At 42.3% G+C, this 19,470-nt stretch overlaps 1 non-coding gene across 1 annotated transcript; it reads left to right on the top strand.

Moving 5' to 3' along the window:
• The first annotated feature begins 262 nt into the window (after window positions 1–262).
• On the top strand, window positions 263–334 carry TRNAD-GUC (transfer RNA aspartic acid (anticodon GUC)). The gene has a single exon. It is a non-coding gene; the product is annotated as a tRNA-Asp (tRNA).
• The last annotated feature ends 19,136 nt before the right edge of the window (window positions 335–19,470 follow it).

The raw sequence follows: 19,470 nt of genomic DNA, 5'->3' as shown, positions 1-19,470 counted from the left end.
TAGGAGCCAGGTGGACATCATGAATGCAGGAAGCTGTCCAGGTGGGGGTCATGTCAAAAAGAAGGGCTCCCGCCGAACTCTAGGGAAGCCTTGACTCGGCTATAGCAGCCGTTGGCCTGCAGCAGTGCGGGCCCAGGGTTGCCAGATCTTTTGACTTTTCAAGAGAATTCAGAAATCCAAAAAAATTTCTTGTTTAAAGTAAGCAACAAATACAAATCTTTTAACAACATAATATGAACCAGAGAAAATCCATTAGGGGAATTCCCTGGTGGTCCAGTGGTTAGGACTGAGCACTGTCACTGCTGTGGCCCGGGTTCAATCCCTGGCTGGGGAACTAAGATCCCACAAGCTGTGTGTCACGGCCAAAAACAAAAAAACAAAAATCCATTATAACTTTGTAATTTTAAAGAGGAGGACTACTTTTCCACAACTGAAACACAGGAATTTGCTTAGGTTGAGCTTAAATGAGTAGCAAATATTTGGATTTCGCAGGCTAAGGAAAGAGATTTTACCATTTTTTCCCCTTAAGTCCATCATTATATTTAATGATGGTATTGGTAAAGTTAGTGTCTTAGTCCATTTGGGCTACTATTAAAAAAACAAAACAAAAAACCACAGACTGGGTAACTTAGAAACAACAGAAATTTATTTCTCACAGTTCTGCACGCGGGAAGTCTCAGATCAGCGTGCCAGCAGGGTCACGTTTTCTGGTGAGGGCTTTCTTCCTGGTTCACAGCCAGTGCCCTCCCCCTGTGTCCTTACCCGGTGGAAGGGGCAGGGAGCTCTCTGGAGCCTCTTTTATAAGAGCACTAGTCCCATTTATGAGGGCTCCACCCTCATGACCGAAGCACCTCCCAAATACCTAATACCATCACCTTTGGGGGTGGTTAGGATTTCAACCTATAAATTTGAGGGAAAAACGAACATTCAGACCATAGCAGCTAGTTAAGTCTGAAACCAACTTCTCTTGGCAGTGTATACTGATTAACAGATTTTAAAAGCTATGAGAAATTGCCAGGCCCATGCAAAAGTGAGGGATGAGAATGGGAGAAAGCTCTAAACGTGGTAGCTGGGCAGACCCAGGAAGGCAGCCAGAGAGGGGAGTCCAGATGGAGGCAGTTAAAGGAGAGGGCTACAGTACTGCCCGCCTTGGGAAGAAGGGAAAGAGGCCAAAGACCGGAAGTCCAATCATTATAAGGTAGTCTTTTCCAGTGGGTTTTCTTGCTTATTGATCTGCCTTTCTGAATCCCCTGTGTTTCTGCTCTAGCTTCATTAGAATTGCCTGTGTCCGTCAATATCTGCATTATAACTAATTTATCCCTACTGACTGAGATCCTCCCAGCACCCTGTTGGCTGAAAGTGTGCTGATTTCCAGTTGCTCTAGCTTTTTAAAATCTCAGCTGTCAGCATAACCATGCTTCCATGGAAGCTCAGGCCCACAGGGTTAAGCAAGCCCAGATGGAAGTGAGATTAATGGGGGCGTCTGTGTTATTGCAGAGGGAGAAGAAACAGTGGCATTAATAATAATGATGACGATGGTAGCAGCTTTTAGTATGGGCTAAGGGGCTTTATGGGAGAGGCAACCAGAAGTCTCACCCCATTACTCCATCTAGCTCCAAGCCCGGCATCTCTTGGGGACTGTCTCTTCCTCCAAGTCAGGTCCACGTATAATTTCTCAGAGTCCAGCAATGATCAATTTGAATATTTCCAACATCTAAATATTTCAACAGTGGTAGAAAAAAAAAATAAGTTAACCGCAGCTGAGTCCTTTTTGGATAAAATCAAATATAACCACCCAGAACACCCAGTCCTGAGCACACTTTATCCAGCCAGAGAAGACTGGCAGGCACTCCTGTCCTTGGCAGTGAAGTGATGTCCTTGGTCAGCCAATCTGGCCGCCCCTGGTTTTGCAAACAGAAAGGACTTTTCATATCAAGGTTATATCCTGTTTCCTCTTATAAGAGCCATCTTGGACCAAACTTTGTCCCATTCTTTCAGGACTTGACTGAAAGCTACAAGAATGAGCCAACACACTCCAACACTGGGACATTTTTCTACTGAAGTCAAGGCTGAAGTTCCATACTATTGTTTCTTAATTGCAGAGCAGGAAGCTAAGACTCAGGGAGATTAAATAACTAACCCCATCAGCAGAGCACAGATATGAATGAGTTTATCCTACTTCAAGATTATTCTTTTTATTTCATCTTCTATAACTTTTGCATTTCTAACTATAGAAGTAAGTGCATAAGTGTGATGGGAAAATTGGAATACACAGAAATTTTTTGCCTTTCTTTTCAACCTCACTCTCTTTTATTGTTACATGCGTGCAAAAAACACATGTAGCATTTCATCAGGATTAGTCATTACATGTGCTCTACAAAGTGCAGACTTCTCACCCTCAGGCAGGAAAAACAGCCCCAAGAACTGGAAGGTTTCCCACAGTTTATTGCTTAGGTAATAAGCTGACCATGAGATGGTCAGCGCATGCCCCTCCTCCTCTTCCTCCCGAAGCTTCAGGATCTCCAGCACCTGAATTGGGAAGTAGGGGCGGACATAGTTAAGACACACCCCTACCCCTGCCACCTCCCATCTGCCCACTCTCCCTTGGGACCCGACCTCCGGCTCCGACTCCCAGGCCTGATGCCTGGACAACTTCTCGTCCGTTAGCTTCATCATGGCCTCGTACTGGTAGAGAAGCTTCTTGGTGGGCTCTATGGGCTCCACCTGGAACAACCACCACAGTGACATGGAGAAGCATCAATGGCTGGGGCTGTAGGCAGATTCTGGAGCCAGACCTCCTGGGTTCAAATCTTCCCCTGTCATTCTCTAGCTGTGTGACCTCAAGCAAGTTGCTTAACCTCAAAAAAAGAGAAAAAAAAAAATTGCTTAGACTCTCATCTCTAGGTGAGAGCCACCTCAAAATTACCTCAGATGGGCTTATATTTCACTGGGTTAAATTTCAAATAACTCATTATAATGAATAATCCAAGCACTAGATAAATTGAGATTTTTGAAATATTCTGTTTCATGCCTGATTTCAGAAATGGTGCTGGAATATGATGAACCCCACGTTTACCTAAAGTAAGGATAATCCTGGCCACCAACGGGGTGAGGAGGAGACATAAAATAAGGTCAAATATGCATCCATTCATTTGTCATTCAACAAGTAATTCAGAGCACCTTTTTTTTTTTTTTTTTTTTTGGCCTCGCTGCACAGCTTGCAGCATCTTATTAGTTCCCCGACCAGGGATCAAACCTGTGCCCCCTGCAGTGGATGTGCAGAGTCCTAACCACTCGACTGCCAGGAAATTCCCCAGAGCACATTTTATGTGCCAGGCACTGGTTTCAGAATTGAGGATACAACAGTACACCAAATAGATAAAGTCCCTGCTTCAGGGGGCTTCCACTCCAGTAAGGGATACAGACAGTAAACAAATGAACTGAGAAAATGTCAGGTTGTGATAAATACTGTGGAGAAAAATAAAGCAGAATACAGGGAATAGAAAGTGCTCAGGAATAAGGTTGCTCCTTTATGCAGTATATTCGTCTGCTTGGGCTGTCAAAAGAAAATATTGGGTTGGCCAAAAAGTTTGTTCAGGTTTTTCCGCAAGATGTTACAGAAAACCCAGACGAACTCTTTAGCCAACCCAATACCACAGACTGGGTGGCTTAAACAACAGAAATTTATTTTCTCACAGTTCTGGAGGCTAGAAATCCGAGATCAAGATTGCACCCTATTCAGCTGCGGTGAGAGCTCTTCTTCCTGGCTTGCAGACTGCCACCTTCTCTGTGTCCTCACGTGGCCTTTCCTCAATATGTGCACATGGAGGGTGGTGGGGGGAGAGGGAGAGAGAGAGGGAGAGGGCCCTCTGGTGTCTCTTATAAGGACACTAATCCTATCTGACCAGGGTCCCACCTATGTGACCTCGTTTAACCTTAATTACTTCCTTGTTCCAAACACAGCCACACTGGAGGGTTAGGGCTTCAATATATGAATTTGGGAGGGGACACATACATTCAGTCCATAATATACAGGATAGTCTGAGAAGGCATCTCTGATAAGATGCGGCAGCCAGCTTTCAAGATGGCCCTCAGTGAGCCTCACCTCCCAATATTCACACCCTTATGTAGTCTCCTCCCACAAAAGATCAGGGATGGTCTCTGTGTAATAAAGTACAGCAGAGATGAAGGTATTTGATTTCTGAGGCTGGGTCATCAAAGGTGTCAAAGCTTCCACCTTGCTTTTTTGGATGACTCTCTCTGGGGCAAGCCAACCACCATGTCAGGAGGACACTCAAGCAGTCCTGGGAGAGAACCACGTGGAGAGGGACTCAGACCTCCCCTCCAGCAGCTCTAATCTGTCAGATGTGTAAATAAAGCACCGTGGAAGAGGAACTTCCAGCCCGAGTCAAGCCTTCAGATGACTGAAGCCCCAGCTCAAGTCTGCACTCCAGCCTCATGTGAAACCCTTATCCAGAGCCACCCAGCTAAACTGGTCCCACATTTCTGGTCTACAGAAAATTTGAGATAATAAAGCCTCTACGTTGAAGTAATTTGTTAGGCAGCAAAAGATAAGTAATACATAAAGTGAGCAACCTGAAGGAAGGAAGCAAGATGAAGCTTCCTTTTCCTGCCTTTTCCTGCCTTTTCCTTCCTTTCAGGAGGAAGGAAAAGCAAGTGTCAAAGCCATGAAATCAGAGCACGTGTGGCAAGTTCAAGGAACAGCACAGAGGATAGTGCAGCAGGAATGGAATGAAATACAGGGTCAGATCACATAGGGTCTATGTGTCTCCACCCTGCCAGAGTCATATGCACAGAGACGCCCACTTAGGAGAGAATCTTTCCCCCCCCCCACTTTGGTTTAGATTTTTTTTTGAATTTTATTTTATTTTTTTTATACAGCAGATTCTTAATAGTTATCTATTTTATACAGATCAGTGTACATATGTCAATCCCAATCAAAGATTTTTTTTTTGGATGTGGAGCATTTTTTTTTAAGTCTTTATTGAATTTGTTACAATATTGCTTCTGTTTTATGTTCTGGTTTTTTGGCCGCAAGGCATGTAGGATCTTAGCTCCCTGACCAGGGATCAAACCTGCACTCCCTGCATTGGAAGGTGAAGTCTTAACCACTGGACCACCAGGGAAGTCCCTAAGAGAGCATCTTATTTGTTTTAACAGAATGTCCTGATAAGCTTTGAATGTCATGTCATCAGATTATGCCAGCCATCTTGGTGATCCCAAGAACCCTCACTCTTAATTATTATTTATGTTTACAATTCCCAAATTTGTCTTTCCAGTCTAGATGTCTCCCCTGAACTTCAGCATCTCATACCCAAGGGCCTAGTCAACATCTGCCCTGGAATAGCTAATAGCATCTCATTCTTACTGTGGCCAAAATCATATTCCTGTTCTTCCCACACCTCACCCCCAACAATCCTCCTCATCTCTGAAAATGAAAATCCATCTTTCAGGGACTCAAGTCAATAACCTTAGAGACATCTTTCACTTTCCCTCTCTCTTGCCCCCATACGCCCATCCAAAATATCGGCAAAGTCTATTAACACTCCTTTTAAAATATATCCAGAATCCAACACTTCTCACCACCTCCACCCCATTCACCATTCTCCAAGCCACTCTTATTTCTAGGCTGGGTTATGGTACGAGTTTTCTAACCAGTTTCCCTTTCCCTCCTATGGTCTACTCTCAGCCCTGTAGCCAGAGGGAGGTTTACATATATCCGATCATGTTGAATTCCCCAATGTCTCCCCATCTCACTCAGTGTAAAAACCAAAATCTTCACAGGATAAGGCCCTTCAGGATCTTGTCCAATTATCTCTCCAACCTCATCTCTAGTTACTCTCACCCTTCCTCAGCTTCAGCAACAACAGCCTCCCTGCTCTTGCAGAAACGAGCCAGGCACACTTCTGCCCCAGGGTCCATGCTCTTGCTGTTCCGGTTATCTAGAATACTCTTTCATCTGATTTATCCAAGATTTACGCCCTTACCTCCTTTGGGAATGTGCTCACGTGTTCCCTTGCCAGCAAAATCTTCCCTGAACACCCTCTTAAAAAGTGCAACCCCGTCTCCAGAATCCCTTATCTATTTGCTTCATTTTTGCACATAGCTCTTATCACTATCTGGCATTTTATATATTTTATATGTTTTAATTATTATTTAGTTGTTTTATTGATTTATTTTTGTTGGGCTCCTTCTGCTAGAATATAAGCTCCTTGATGGTAAGGATTTCCATCTGTTTTGCTCACTGCTGAACCCCCAGGGCCTAGAACAGTTCTTAGCACATGGTAAACACCTAATAAACACTTGAATGAATGAATAAGCCCCTTAGCGTGGATATAAGAGCCTCCGTTTCGGGACATGACCAAGTGATGAAACATGGTAGCTAACCTGCCAGGCTTATGATAATGGGGAGAACTCGACATGCTCTAAAGAGTGAGGAAAAGAAAAACAAAGGCAAGGTGTACCAAGAAAGGCCCAGCATCACTGGGGGGTACCTGAGAGGAGCCAGAGAGAAAGTTCTTCCCTTGGGGGTGGGCTCAAAAGACTGGGGAAATCAGAACTAGTTAAGGGGACTTTTAAACTAGTTTGTTGTAAGGTATCCAATGTAAATCCCAGTCCTCCACCTTCCCTACAAAATGTTGCCACCAATTCTTCTCTGCTTGGTAATGCTTCTGTGGGAGGGGATTCTGGCTGGAGAAGTGGGCAAGGATTGACTTTTGCATCCAAGTTGGCTGATGTTCAACATGTTCCATGCGGAGGTCAAAGGCCAAGAGCACAGCTGATGTCTGATTGCACCTGCAGCCTTTAACCTTGCTGTGTATTTCCTTGGCTGGCTTCTGTTGAAGGGAATGGTGATTTGAACAAGGACCAGGGTTTTTAATTCATCAGACACTGTGTGCTATGGCTTGGGTCCAATTCATCTTAAGGGCAGCTGCTTTCCTACACATTCTTCGAGTCATACTCATAATTATTACCAATAACCCCACATACGTGTGCCAGACACGACAGCCTGAAAAGACATGATCTCTGAGCTAAACAGCTTAGTTTCTGTTTTAATCATGGAGTTCTAGGATCTTACTCCCCTACTTTTTTCTAATACAGTTAGCTGATTTAAAGCAAGTAGACTTTTGAATTCCCCTCTCCGTGAATTTTGCTCCAACCCGTGCTTTGGGAGAGCTGCGGGCAAAGAAATTTCTTTGAGGAACAACAAATGTGCTCACTGCCCCTGGAGAAGGGACAGAAAATTAAAGCATGGAGCCAAGAATCATGTTATTTTTGTATTGTTAATATAAAATCACATTGAGATAGTACATATATTAAGAGTTAAACCTATTCACAGAGAGAGAAAAAAAATATTTTGTAGGCTAAAAAGCCATATTCACAAAATATATATTTTATCTACATCCTGTCTGGCTTTTATCTGCCTTTATTCCCATTGTCTTTTTCCTTTTTTTTTTTTTTTGGCAGTGCCGCGTGGCATGCAGGATCTTAGTTCCCCCACCAGGGATCAGACCCATGCCTTCTGCAGTGGAAGTGCAGAGTCTTAACCTCTGGACCTCCAGGAAAGTCCCCCCAGTATATTTCTTGAAGTATCAATAATGTTCCATAGGCTAAAAGAGCCATAAGGATACTTTTCCTTTGGGGTTTTCTGTCCTGAAACCCTAGCTCTGCGCAGCCCCTACCCTCCTTCCCCTCTCACCCAGCTTTACTCATCATGAACCTTCCATTTTGAAACTGTTAGCCTTTCAGGTCCTCTCTCCAAATTATATTTCACTCTCCAGGTTTTCTACAGGTAAAAAGAAATACATAACCTTTCCCAAATCTCTCAGATTTTTAAACTCAATTTCATTTAATTCCAATACCACAAGTGATTTAAAAAAAAAAAAAAAAAACAACCCAGCAATGCTGTTGTTACAAATGGGTGGATGAGGGCAGGGATTAGCAGTGATATCTAGTAGGTAGAGTTCAATAAAACTTCTTGAAACCAGATCAGCAAAATACTGTTAGGATATATGATGAAGCACGGGAAGAGCCTTTGGGGTGTGAACCCAATTCTCCAGACCATACTCTTCTCACAGCCATTGCAAACATGTGTAAGTTCTACATTTAAAAAAGAGAGAGATGGACAAATGGGCCAAGGGAATAGGACAGAGAGCCTAAAACAGGTGCATGCCTAGAAGGATACTTTGTGTAAATGGAGGTGACACTTCACAGCAGTAGAGAAAGACCGTGATTGACTAAATGGTGGTGGGTGTCCATATGGAAAATTTGAAATTGAGCACCTACTTTACAACATACACAATAAATTCCCAGTGGATTAAAAATTCAAATATTGGTCTTCCCTGGTGGCGCAGTGGTTGAGAATCTGCCTGCCAATGCAGGGGACACGGGTTCGAGCCCTGGTCTGGGAAGATCCCACATGCTGTGGAGCGGCTGGGCCCGTGAGCCACAATTACTGAGCTTGCGCATCTGGAGCCTGTGCTCCGCAACAAGAGAGGCCGCGATAGTGAGAGGCCCGCGCACCGCGATGAAGAGTGGCCCCTGCTTGCCTCAACTGGAGAAAGCCCTCGCACAGAAACGAAGACCCAACACAGCCATAAATAAATAAATAAATAAAATTAAAAAAAAAAAATTCAAATATGGAAGGCAAAAACATTCAAACTTTTAGAAGAGAGTATCTTTATGACCCAAGGGGTTAGAGGGCAGAAAGATTTCTTAAAGCACAGAAAGTACAAACCTTATAGGATAACACTGATTGGTAAATTAGACTGTTAAAATTATGAGCTTATATTCATCAAATTACACCCTAAGAAAAGCGAAAAGGCAAGCCACAAACTGAGAATAAGTGTCTGTAATGAGGTAACTAACAAAGTATTAGTATCCTGAGAATAAAAAGAGCTCCCTACGAATGGTTGAGAAAGCAAAAAAACAGCACAATTGTTAAGTGAGTAAAAAATGTGAACAACTCTAAATATAGCCAACAAATATAATACCACATTATAATAGATATGAAAAAAGATGGTCTTTGTAAGTTATCAGGAAAATGTGAATTGTAATGAGATACACATTGGATTGGAAAATAAAGTCTAACACCTAAAATAACTAGAAAGTCTGATACCAAGTGCTTGAAACAGTGTAGATCAACAGGAACTCTATTCACTGCTAATAGTAGAAAGTAATTTGGCCTTCCCTGGTGAGGTTGAAGATGTACACAGTCTGTGTATAACTCATCAAGCTCACTCCTACGTATAGATCCCAGATAAAATTCTAAAGATAATAACATGAAATTGTATAGCATTTCACAGTTTACAAAGCACTGTTATTGGTATATGTAGTCTACAAACTATTTTTTTTATCAAAGTATAGTTGATTTACAATGTTGTATTAATTTCTGCTGTACAGCAGAATGACTCAGTTATACACATATATACATTCTTTTTTCATATTCTTTTCCATTATGGTTTATCCCAGGATACTGAATGTAGTTCCCTGTGCTATACAGTAGGACCTTGTTGTTTATCCATCCTATATATCAATATAGTAGTTTGCATCTGCTAACCCCAACCTCCCAGTCCATCCCTCTCCCAGCCCCCTCCCCCTTGGTAACCACAAGTCTGTTCTCTATATCTGTGAGTCTGTTTCTGTTTCGTAGATAGGTTCATTTTTGCCATATTTTAGATTCCACGTATAAGTGATATATGGTATTTGTCTTTCTATTTCTGACTTACTTCACTTAGTGTGATAATCTCTAGGTCCATCCATGTTACTGCAAATGGCATTATTTCATTCTTTTTTATGGCTGAGTAGTATTCCATTGTCTATATGTACCACATCTTCTTTATCCATTCATCTGTCAGTGGACATTTAGGTTGCTTCCATGTCTTAGCTATTGTGAATAGTGCTGCTATGAACATTGGGGTGCATGTATCTTTTTGAATTATAGTTTTGTCTGGATATACGCCCAGGAGTGGGATTTCTAGATCATATAGTAGTTCTATTTTTAGTTTTCTGAGGAACCTCCATACTGTTTTCCAAAGTGGCTGCACCAACTTACATTCCCACAAACAAGTGTAGGAGCGTTCCCTTTTCTCCACACCCTCTCCAGCATTTGCTATTTGGTCTACAAACTATTTTTAATCCATTTTTAGTAGGCAGTATTAACTCTACTTTTCACAGAGGTTTAGTTATCCTTCTAAGGTGACATGAGTGGTGAGTGGCATTGACACTCGCCTGTGTAAATTTCCCCATCTCCTGGTAACGACCCCCACTTTTGTCTGGGGATCTACACTCCCCACTCTTATGGGATCTGGATGAGGCTCCATCCAGACATGGTCCATTAAAGCGCCACAGTGATCGGTCCAGGGATAACATGGATCCCTAGGCCTGTTCATTCAGAGTGAACCTTAGGACTGCTGGAAAAGTGTCCTGCGCTTTCTTGCTGGTCTAGAGCCTGGGAGAAGATGAGACCAGAGCTAATGTAAGCTGCCTTGTGGAGTCTGAGAAAGAAGCAGAGGTAGAGTTGAGGGGTGGAAAGAAAAGAAGCCTTCACGACATAATTTATAACTCTGAGCTACTTGAAGCCAGATTTACCCCTGAACATCTAAGTTATTTAAGCAAGAAACTCCCTTTTTGCTTCAGTGATTGAGTTACCCTTTCTGCAATGTACAAGCCAAAGAATTCTGGACCATACAATGACAAAGCCAAAAGTAGAGCCCAGCTGTCCCAATGGCCACTGTTCTTTCCATAGCTCTACCCAGCAGGATGTGGCTGGTAGGCTTCAAAGCCAACAAGAAAAAATGGAAATAGTGTTTTGCTTTTACTAGGACAGGACTCTTGGAGTTTTTCCCCAGCCTATTACACCTGAAAATATTTTTTCTCTTATTTCTATGGGTGTATATCTAGTTTGTATCTTATCCCATTCAAGATCAACAACTTCATAATTGAAGTAGTTTCTTTGTCAAAAATCCCCCTTAACATAGTCAAGGACAACATTATGTAATTATAGATAAATTCATCCAAGCTATCAATGGGGATATATGTATATGCATAGCTGATTCACTTTGTTATAAAGCAGAAACTAACACACCATTGTAAAGCAATTATACTCCAATAAAGATGTTTTAAAAAAATTTTAATATAAATAAATAAATAAATGTGATCAAAGTGAGGATATATGTTAAATTATTATCATGAAAGGGATGTAGACTATTTGATTCAACAAGAAGACTGAAGTCTGATGACGCTGCAAAGAAAATAACCAACAACACAGAGTTGTAAACAACATTTCCTCTCCACACAGGAGAGTGGACAATTGTCAGAGCTGTCACAAAGACATTTAGCTTCTGACAGAGGCTGACTGCACCTGGAGAGAGGGACCACCCTGCCAGCTGGGGTCAGTGAGCTGGAACTGTGGGTCTGGAAACCGCACCGTATTTCCAAGACCACGGTCCCCAAACCCAGTCTGACAAGTGTGAATGTACCTCTGGGGACATCATGGGAATTCCAGAATGGTGATCACCAACGTGGATAACAAAAGCCATCCCCTGTCAGAGCAAATAAGTCAGGTTATCAAAGAATGAGCGTGAGATAGCCACCCAGCTGCTGAAATTGTAAAGCATTCAGAGTTGGTCTTCAAAGTCTCCACTGCTCCTTCGTTCCTCTCCTGGACCTTCTGGCTTCCCTCCCCCCTCTCCCCACAGACCCACAATAAGGTACTCGATTCGGACATACCCTCTGGGAAAGGGCTTAAAGCTCCAAATCAAATCTCTTTCTCTCTTTCCATCTCATTCACCAGAATTTCCATTCCCTCACAGAATCATGAACATTGGAGCCATGCAGTGCTAGGTGAAGCCAAACCATGCCACTGACAAATGAATGAAGCTGGGCGAGTTAGCTAACATTCCTAAGCATCAATTTCCTCATCTGAAAAATGGGAATAGTAATATCCCCTCACTCATAGAGTTATTGAGAGAATTCACTGAGATAAAGCATGTAATGCAGTTTACCCAATGGGTGGTCCATAGGAAAATCCCAATAAGCATCAGTAATTATTATTATTGCTACTAGTAATAATAATAGTGATACAGATAAAGATGATCAATAGGTCTAACCATCCTGTGGGAGTTTGTCTATTTTTGAAAAAAGAGCTTAATTGCTGGTTGATAACTTTGTGGAAGGACCCATTCACCATTTGCATTTTGCCTCCACTGTTTTTGCCTGTGGGGCTTTCTGTAGGACAGATCATGTATTCCTTACTGTAGTAAATTTCAATATTCCTTTTTCACAGGATCTATCAGCTCTGAAATAAGTCTTTATACATAGCATGTAACCAACCCAAATGATGCCAAACAAGGCGCTAGCCCAAAGATCCAATACTAGCAATATACAAGACCTTTTCCCCCTTTCCTTTAGTGATTTACTTTAAGAATAAATTGCTTTTCTTTAAAGGTCACTTTGTTGCTTTAGAACAACAAAGGGAATTGCACAAAAGATGATTTATGCAATATTATGCAATATTTCCTAAGATTTTATCTATTATTGCAATTTTCCCAGAAAAAAAAAAAAAACCTCAAGATGTTGACTAAGTAAAATGATTTGCCTGAAAATACAAATTTTATCAGAAATAAAAATAACAAGCAACGTATTTTATATAATCTTCCACCTGGGTAAGACATAATATTTAATTACAATTAATGTTTATTGAATACTTACTATATGCCCAGCAGTATACATTAAGGGTTTTATATGTATCATCTCATTGAGTCCTGACAATTTATCAGGTAAGTTATTATTATTCTCATTTTTAAAACAGGAAATATAACTTAGCCAAAGTCACACACTAGCAAGGGCTGAGTGGAGAACAGATTTATCTTACTCCCTCATTCAAGCTTGTTGATCAAGCAAGACCCAACTCTTGAGCATGACACCTCCAAAAGGCAATGTTGGAAAATGTTCATTGGGATAGCTGTGAAGTCCTGAATCAGAACAGCCAATTCCAGTAAATCACATAGACTCTGCCCTCTTAGCTTCTTCAAAACATCCATCCTGAACTTCCCATCCAACAGGATGGGGCATGAGAATTTCCCAGTTCTAAGGCAGATTCATCATGAAAAAAATCAGGTACAATAATGATTATCTGCCCAGACACATATTGCCTTCCATCCTTCCTGTAACGTTTTGAGGTGCATATCGCTCCCATTTGACAGATGAGGAAATAAGGTTCTGAGAGATTAAGTCAGAGACCAGAGCCTGCTCTCAGCTCACAGGGCTGTTCTTTTGGCCCACGGAGTAGTATTGAAATATTTGAGCCAACATTTAAAGATTGGATGACATGCTAAAACCTGGATTTCTGGATTCTATTGAGACTCTCAAATTCCCAGAAACCCTGGCCACATTCCTTCCTGGCGTCAATAGCTAAAGCTGAGGAGTAGTTGCCCAGGGCCCATTGTCTCCAGCCACCACTGTCCCCATCAGCATCACCCATTCCCTTGTAGCATAAATATCCACTGGTTCCCACCTCTCATGAGAACAGGCAGAATATTACAACCAATTGAGTGATCTGCAGAAGATCCGAGCCATGGGAAATACCCACTCTTCCACAGCCACCATCTCCAAAAGATGCCCACCTGCTGGGCAAAAAGGAGAGCCACAGAGGAATGACACAGATACAGGACACTGAATGTATTCTCTCCGTCTATTCGAAACACTATTTGCCACACGGCACACTTTAAATTGTCGCAGAATACTGTTTTCGTTAATTGTCTTGTGTGTCTATTATACAGGCAGCCTTTGTTGTTTTCCCACATGACTTGCCTAGCAACTCTAGTAAAAGACTCAGATCATACAGTATCCATTTTCTCCTTCTTTTCAGTAGTAGGACCCCTGAGTTTTAGCTAGAAATCTAGCCACCCGAGAAGAAACTACATTTCCCAGACTCCCTTGTGGTTAAGTGTGGCCATGTGACTTACTTAGACCAATGGGATGTAGCCAACTTCAGGGTCTTCTAAAAGATTGACCTGCCCCAGGCTAGACCACCAATGTGGAAGTGAGCCAGCATCAGCCCTAAGGACATTCGAGGAGATTACAGGGCAATAAAATGGAAGGCACCAGGGTCTCTGAATGTCTCCGTAGAGCAAAGCCACCCTACCAGCCCAAGTGAGCTCATTCTAGACTGTTCTTGGGAGATAAATAAGCCTATTTACTTAAGCCACTATAGTTTATATGTCTTTGTTCCAGGCGCCTTCCTCCCCTTATCCACTCCCACTCCTTCCATTTTCAGGCATCCTTCGTTCTTCCTCGGGTTTCAGAGTATGAGCTGTCCTTCCTTCACTGCATAAAGTACAGCCTTAAATCCTAACACAGCTTCTGGGGAGCAGTATGGCCTTGGGCAAGTTCCTTACCTTCTTTGAACCCAATCTGCAAAATAATAGTTGGAAGGATTTGTCAAAATGAGAGAGTACAGGCACATCTACCTTGTATTTTGGGATGTCTTTAGCCTATATCTTAACTTATACGACCACTTTCCAACCTATTTTTCTCTAATGCATACTTGAGCCCACACTCCACACTTTATCAATGGTACCCCCATTACCCTTAGGAGTGAATCCAAGTTTCAAAACAAAGTTTAAAAGGCCCCAGATGACTGGACCCCAGTGTCACCTCCAGGCACGCTCTCTAGGCAGCCGGGGATGCTGTCATTTAGTTGGGAAAAGACCCTTTGCCAACTAGGCCTGTAACTCTTGTTTTAACTCCTTGCACTCTTGAGTTTCCTACAGGTCAGCCAACCAGAAGGCTGCACAGTGTAGGGGTTAAGACCAGAGGAATCAGACAGACCTGGGTTCTAATACTGTCTCCACCACTTCCTGCTGTGACCTCTGGCAAAGCACTTAAATTCCCTGTAAAATGGGTATGATCCTATGACTCAGCTCGGGTTGTTCTGATCATTAAATCAGATACTGTACAGAGAGCCCTTGGCTGAGTGTCTTGCATATAGTAAACACTCAATAAATAGTTAGCATTGCAGCTTTCCTTACTAGCTTTTTTAGTTTGTTACAGCACAGAAGAAACATGGAACAACCTCCCACCCCTCGGCCTCTACCCAAGGATATATTCAGGGATGTACACAGTGAGTGTCACATCCTAAATTGCATCTCCCTGATGACAATGTGCCAGTGACACAGGATGAAGTCCAAGCCCAAGCCCTCTCCCACACACCCGCCTGTCTAGTGCATTCGGGGAGAGGTGAAGCGGTCTGTGAGTAGCCAACTCCCAGCATCCTTGTGCTCAGGCATCAGCCCCAGATCCTTCTCTACCAGTTTGCCCTGAGGAACCAGAAGCAAGTTGACTCTGGCTTTTGGAATTCTCTCTTGGAACCCTCAGGAATAAAAGTCCCTCCTGTAAAACCCCCAAAGCCCAGCTCTATTGTGGTCCAGTCATGCATTCTTTAAAACAACAAGCGGGACTTCCCAGGTGGTCCAGTGGTAAAGAATCTGCCTTCCAATGCAGGGGACACGGATTCGATCCCTGGTTGGGGAACTAAGATCCCACATGCTGCGGGGCAACTAAGCCTGCGTGCCACAACTACAGAGCCCACGTGCCCTGGCCCACGTGCCACAACTGGAGAGAGAAAACCCACAGGCCGCAACTAGAGAGAAGCCTGCATGCCGTAACAAAGATCCCACGTGCCACAACTAAGATCCCATGTGCTGCAACTAAGACCCAACACAGCCAAAAAAATAAGGAAAATAAATTTTAAAAAGATTCCTACACTAAAACAACAACAAGCCAGCAACCAAAAAGTAATTTTTAATTAGCATTTTACTGCAGTTGCTCTCAAAGAACACCAAAGAGGGAACACAGAACTTGTTAGAAATTCTCTCTTCTCTTTCATTCATTTCCAATTATTCCTCAAACCCTGCAACTGTCCCAAAGGCTCTCAACCTTCTCCCTAAAGCAAGACACACACACACACATGCACACAGCCCACCAGCGGTATGCCAGAGTCGGCTTGCACCAGCTTGAAAGAGCCAATTGTTCAATTTTCAGGAATTTTGCCAGCTGGTTGTTCAACGCAGGCATTATTAAAAATTAAATTATAGAAACTTACAACAAAATAAATTATACACCAAAGTGATAAATATGCAATACTCAGTGGAAAAAGAGGAATGAACGTGCAGCAACATGAGTGAATCTCAAAATAGTTATGCCGAAGCCAGACAAGAAAAGAGTGCATGCAGAGTGATTCCACTTATAGAAAACAAATCACCCTTATAGTGATGGAAAGCCAACCAGTGGTCATCTGAGAGCAGGGCTTGGAGGCAGTGGAAGAGACAGGTTATAAAGGGACATGAGGAGATTTGCAGGTATTTGATTTGATTGTGGTAGTAGTTTCACAGGTATATACAAATGTCAAAATTTATCAAATTCAAGTATGTGCAATTTACTGTATGTCAGTTATACTTCAAGAAGCTGTAATAAACACTCAGAAATCCATCACTCTCTAATTATTTTACTACATTTTACTACTATCTATATACTCTTAAGGTTTCTTTACACTCTGTATCTGTAATGTGGAGATACTATACAATAGTGCTTCTGGCCTCTGTTCCCAATTCCATTTTCAGTGACCTCATGTTGGTAGCTTGAAATTGGCCATGATGGGAGGGTTTACACCATGGAAATCAGCAGACACTCCAAACCAGGGCTTGATTTTTTGTTTTCTTGGTTGTCAAGACTTAAGAAAGTCATGGAAAAAATGCTAGTAATACAGATTAAACTTAAAACTGTGTTATGCCTTACATCATGAACAGCACAAAAAATTAAGAAAAGATTCTTTCGGGGCTCCAAAACTATTATCCGACTTATCAAAAAAGTCAGTCACTCACATCATTGATGAATGTGTAAAGTTAAACATATTCTTTGTTGTTTCACTTTCTTATGTCTAACTTGTTAAAATAAATGAAAATATTAACCAACGTTTATGTGAGAACGATATTCATTTATCAGTTGCAATGGATCTAAGAGTTCAGCAAAAATCAATGAAAGCATTCTGTGGGAATCAATTGTTTATAAAGAATTTATAATAAAGAGTATTACATATTTTATTTTCTGTAAATTGTGCATGACACAATAAAATCTATAATAAACTTACTTATGTATGTGTACACACACACAGAGTTTTGTTTTTTCAGAAAGCCTGTATTAAACATTTAGCAGCATTGCATCACTTTGATGTCACTGTGATGTCGTTTGCAAGATAACCATTCCATTTTATGGTGTCCCTGTCTTTCCTTCACATTAGGTCTTTATTCTGTAGCTCCCTGGTTGAGGGTTTGTTTGTTTTTTTTAATTTATTTTTGCTTGTTTTTCTTTTTTGGGGGGGTTGTTCAATTTTCCCAATTCCAGAAAATAAAAAAGAAAGACTCTAGAATGACCAAGCTAGAGTCCTTCCTCCTTAATGAAGGAGGAAGATTGCAGCCACTTCGATATAACCTGTTCTCCTCTCCTTTATTTCTGCCACGTGCACATTTTTGGCTCAGTGCTTTAGAGCTGACAAGATGCATGCACACGACCATGCTGCTCTAACCCAGCTGGCTCTTTGCACCTCCACGCCCCCCTTTAAGCCGCTTCACTAAGGTCCTGTCATAAAATCCAGCATCTGTGTGCTGAAGGCATTGCAGACAGAAGTACAGATGTTCCCTGCATAACATCCTCCAAGCTCAGAGGTGACAAGCAAAGCCTCAAACCCAAGATGGCCTGACCATAAAATCGTATCAACACTCTGATTATAGAGAGAGAAACATTCATAGGTTTTCCTGCAAGGCCCGGAAAGACGCAAAAATGAAAGTACTCGTTTGTTTGGGTGGTAAAAATGTAGGTGAACTTTTTCCTGTGTTTTGTATTCTATTCATGTCACTCTTGTTTGCATAATTATGGAAATGATTTGGGGGACGTATTTATGTATAGCATATCAAAATAGAGAAATTACATTTGATTTGCTTTGTTCCTATTCACCCTAAAGCACAAAGTGTTGTACAAATTTCTCATATTCACCTCTATTCTGCAGCCCTGCCACTCCCACTCCCATTACAGTAAGCCCCCTACATACGAACAAGTTCCATTCCAAGAGCGGGTTCGTAAATCCAATTTGTTCTTAAGTCCAACAAAGTTAGCCTAGGTACCCAACTGACACAGTCGGCTATATAGTACTGTACTGTAATAGGTTTATAATACTTTTCACACAAATAATACATAAAAAACAAACAAACACAAAAATAAAGAAAACATTTTTTTTTTTTTTTTTTTTTTTTTTATTTTTGGCTGTGTTGGGTCTTCGGTTCGTGCGAGGGCTTTCTCCAGTTGCGGCAAGCGGGGGCCACTCTTCATCGCGGTGCGGGGACCGCTCTTCATCGCGGTGCGCGGGCCTTTCTCTATCGCGGCCCCTCCCGTTGCGGGGCACAGGCTCCAGACACGCAGGCTCAGCAATTGTGGCTCACGGGCCCAGCTGCTCCGTGGCATGTGGGATCTTCCCAGACCAGGGCTCGAACCCGTGTCCCCTGCATTAGCAGGCAGATTCTCAACCACTGCGCCACCAGGGAAGCCCAAGAAAACATTTTTAATCTTACGGTCCAGTACCTTGAAAAGTACAGTAGTACAGTACAACAGCTGGCATACAGGGGCTGGCATCAAGTGAACAGGCAAGAAGAGTTACTGCCTGGAGGAGGGAGAGGACGTGGGAGATGGTAGAGCTGAAGGATCGTCAGCAATAGGAGACGGAGGGCAAGCTGCAGTTTCACTCACGCCTGACGTTGATGGAAAGCACTTTCTCGTCGTCAAAAGTTCACAACTTGAATGTTCGTATGTAGGGGACTTACTGTATGTAGCAGGTATTTGATGAATGTTAGTTGAATGAATGAATGGAAGTCCCCTGCTATCTGGGTTGTTAGAAAGCACCATGTTGGCTGAAGGGAAGAGAAATGCTGTGTCCTAGCTTGTTGTATTCAACTGGACAGGTTGGGTACTTTATAGCTTTAGGAAGGTGTGATTTATGTCATGTCTATGTGAATGGCACCCCCAACGATCACACAGGAAGATCCGACTCCACCACTAGATGATCATTCCTCGAGGGCAGGGACTCCGCCTTATTTGCATCGGTTCTGCGTATGACACCTAGCAAGGTGCTCCACGTCCGGTAGGTCCAACTGGCTATTCGAGGAGTGAATGTATATGTCCAATAGAATTTTTCACAAAGCCGTGGTAGCCAAAGGATTGCTCTTCTTCACGTTAAGGATATTTTCATCTTTAGAACTGTGCTGAATCGTACAAAATGATGTCCTTTGCTCCCTACAGGCAATCATTCACTGAGCAGAATTTACTGAAATACCTGCTGTGTGCCAGACACAGGCGCTGCTTTGGACACTGAAGATACGGTGGTGAGTAAAACAAAGGCCC

This window comes from Balaenoptera acutorostrata, chromosome 10 (genome assembly GCF_949987535.1).
Source record: "Balaenoptera acutorostrata chromosome 10, mBalAcu1.1, whole genome shotgun sequence".
NCBI classification, from domain to species: Eukaryota; Metazoa; Chordata; class Mammalia; order Artiodactyla; family Balaenopteridae; genus Balaenoptera; species Balaenoptera acutorostrata.
The sequence above is the reverse complement of the archived record's forward strand: the minus strand, read 5'-3'. Positions and strand labels throughout refer to the sequence as shown.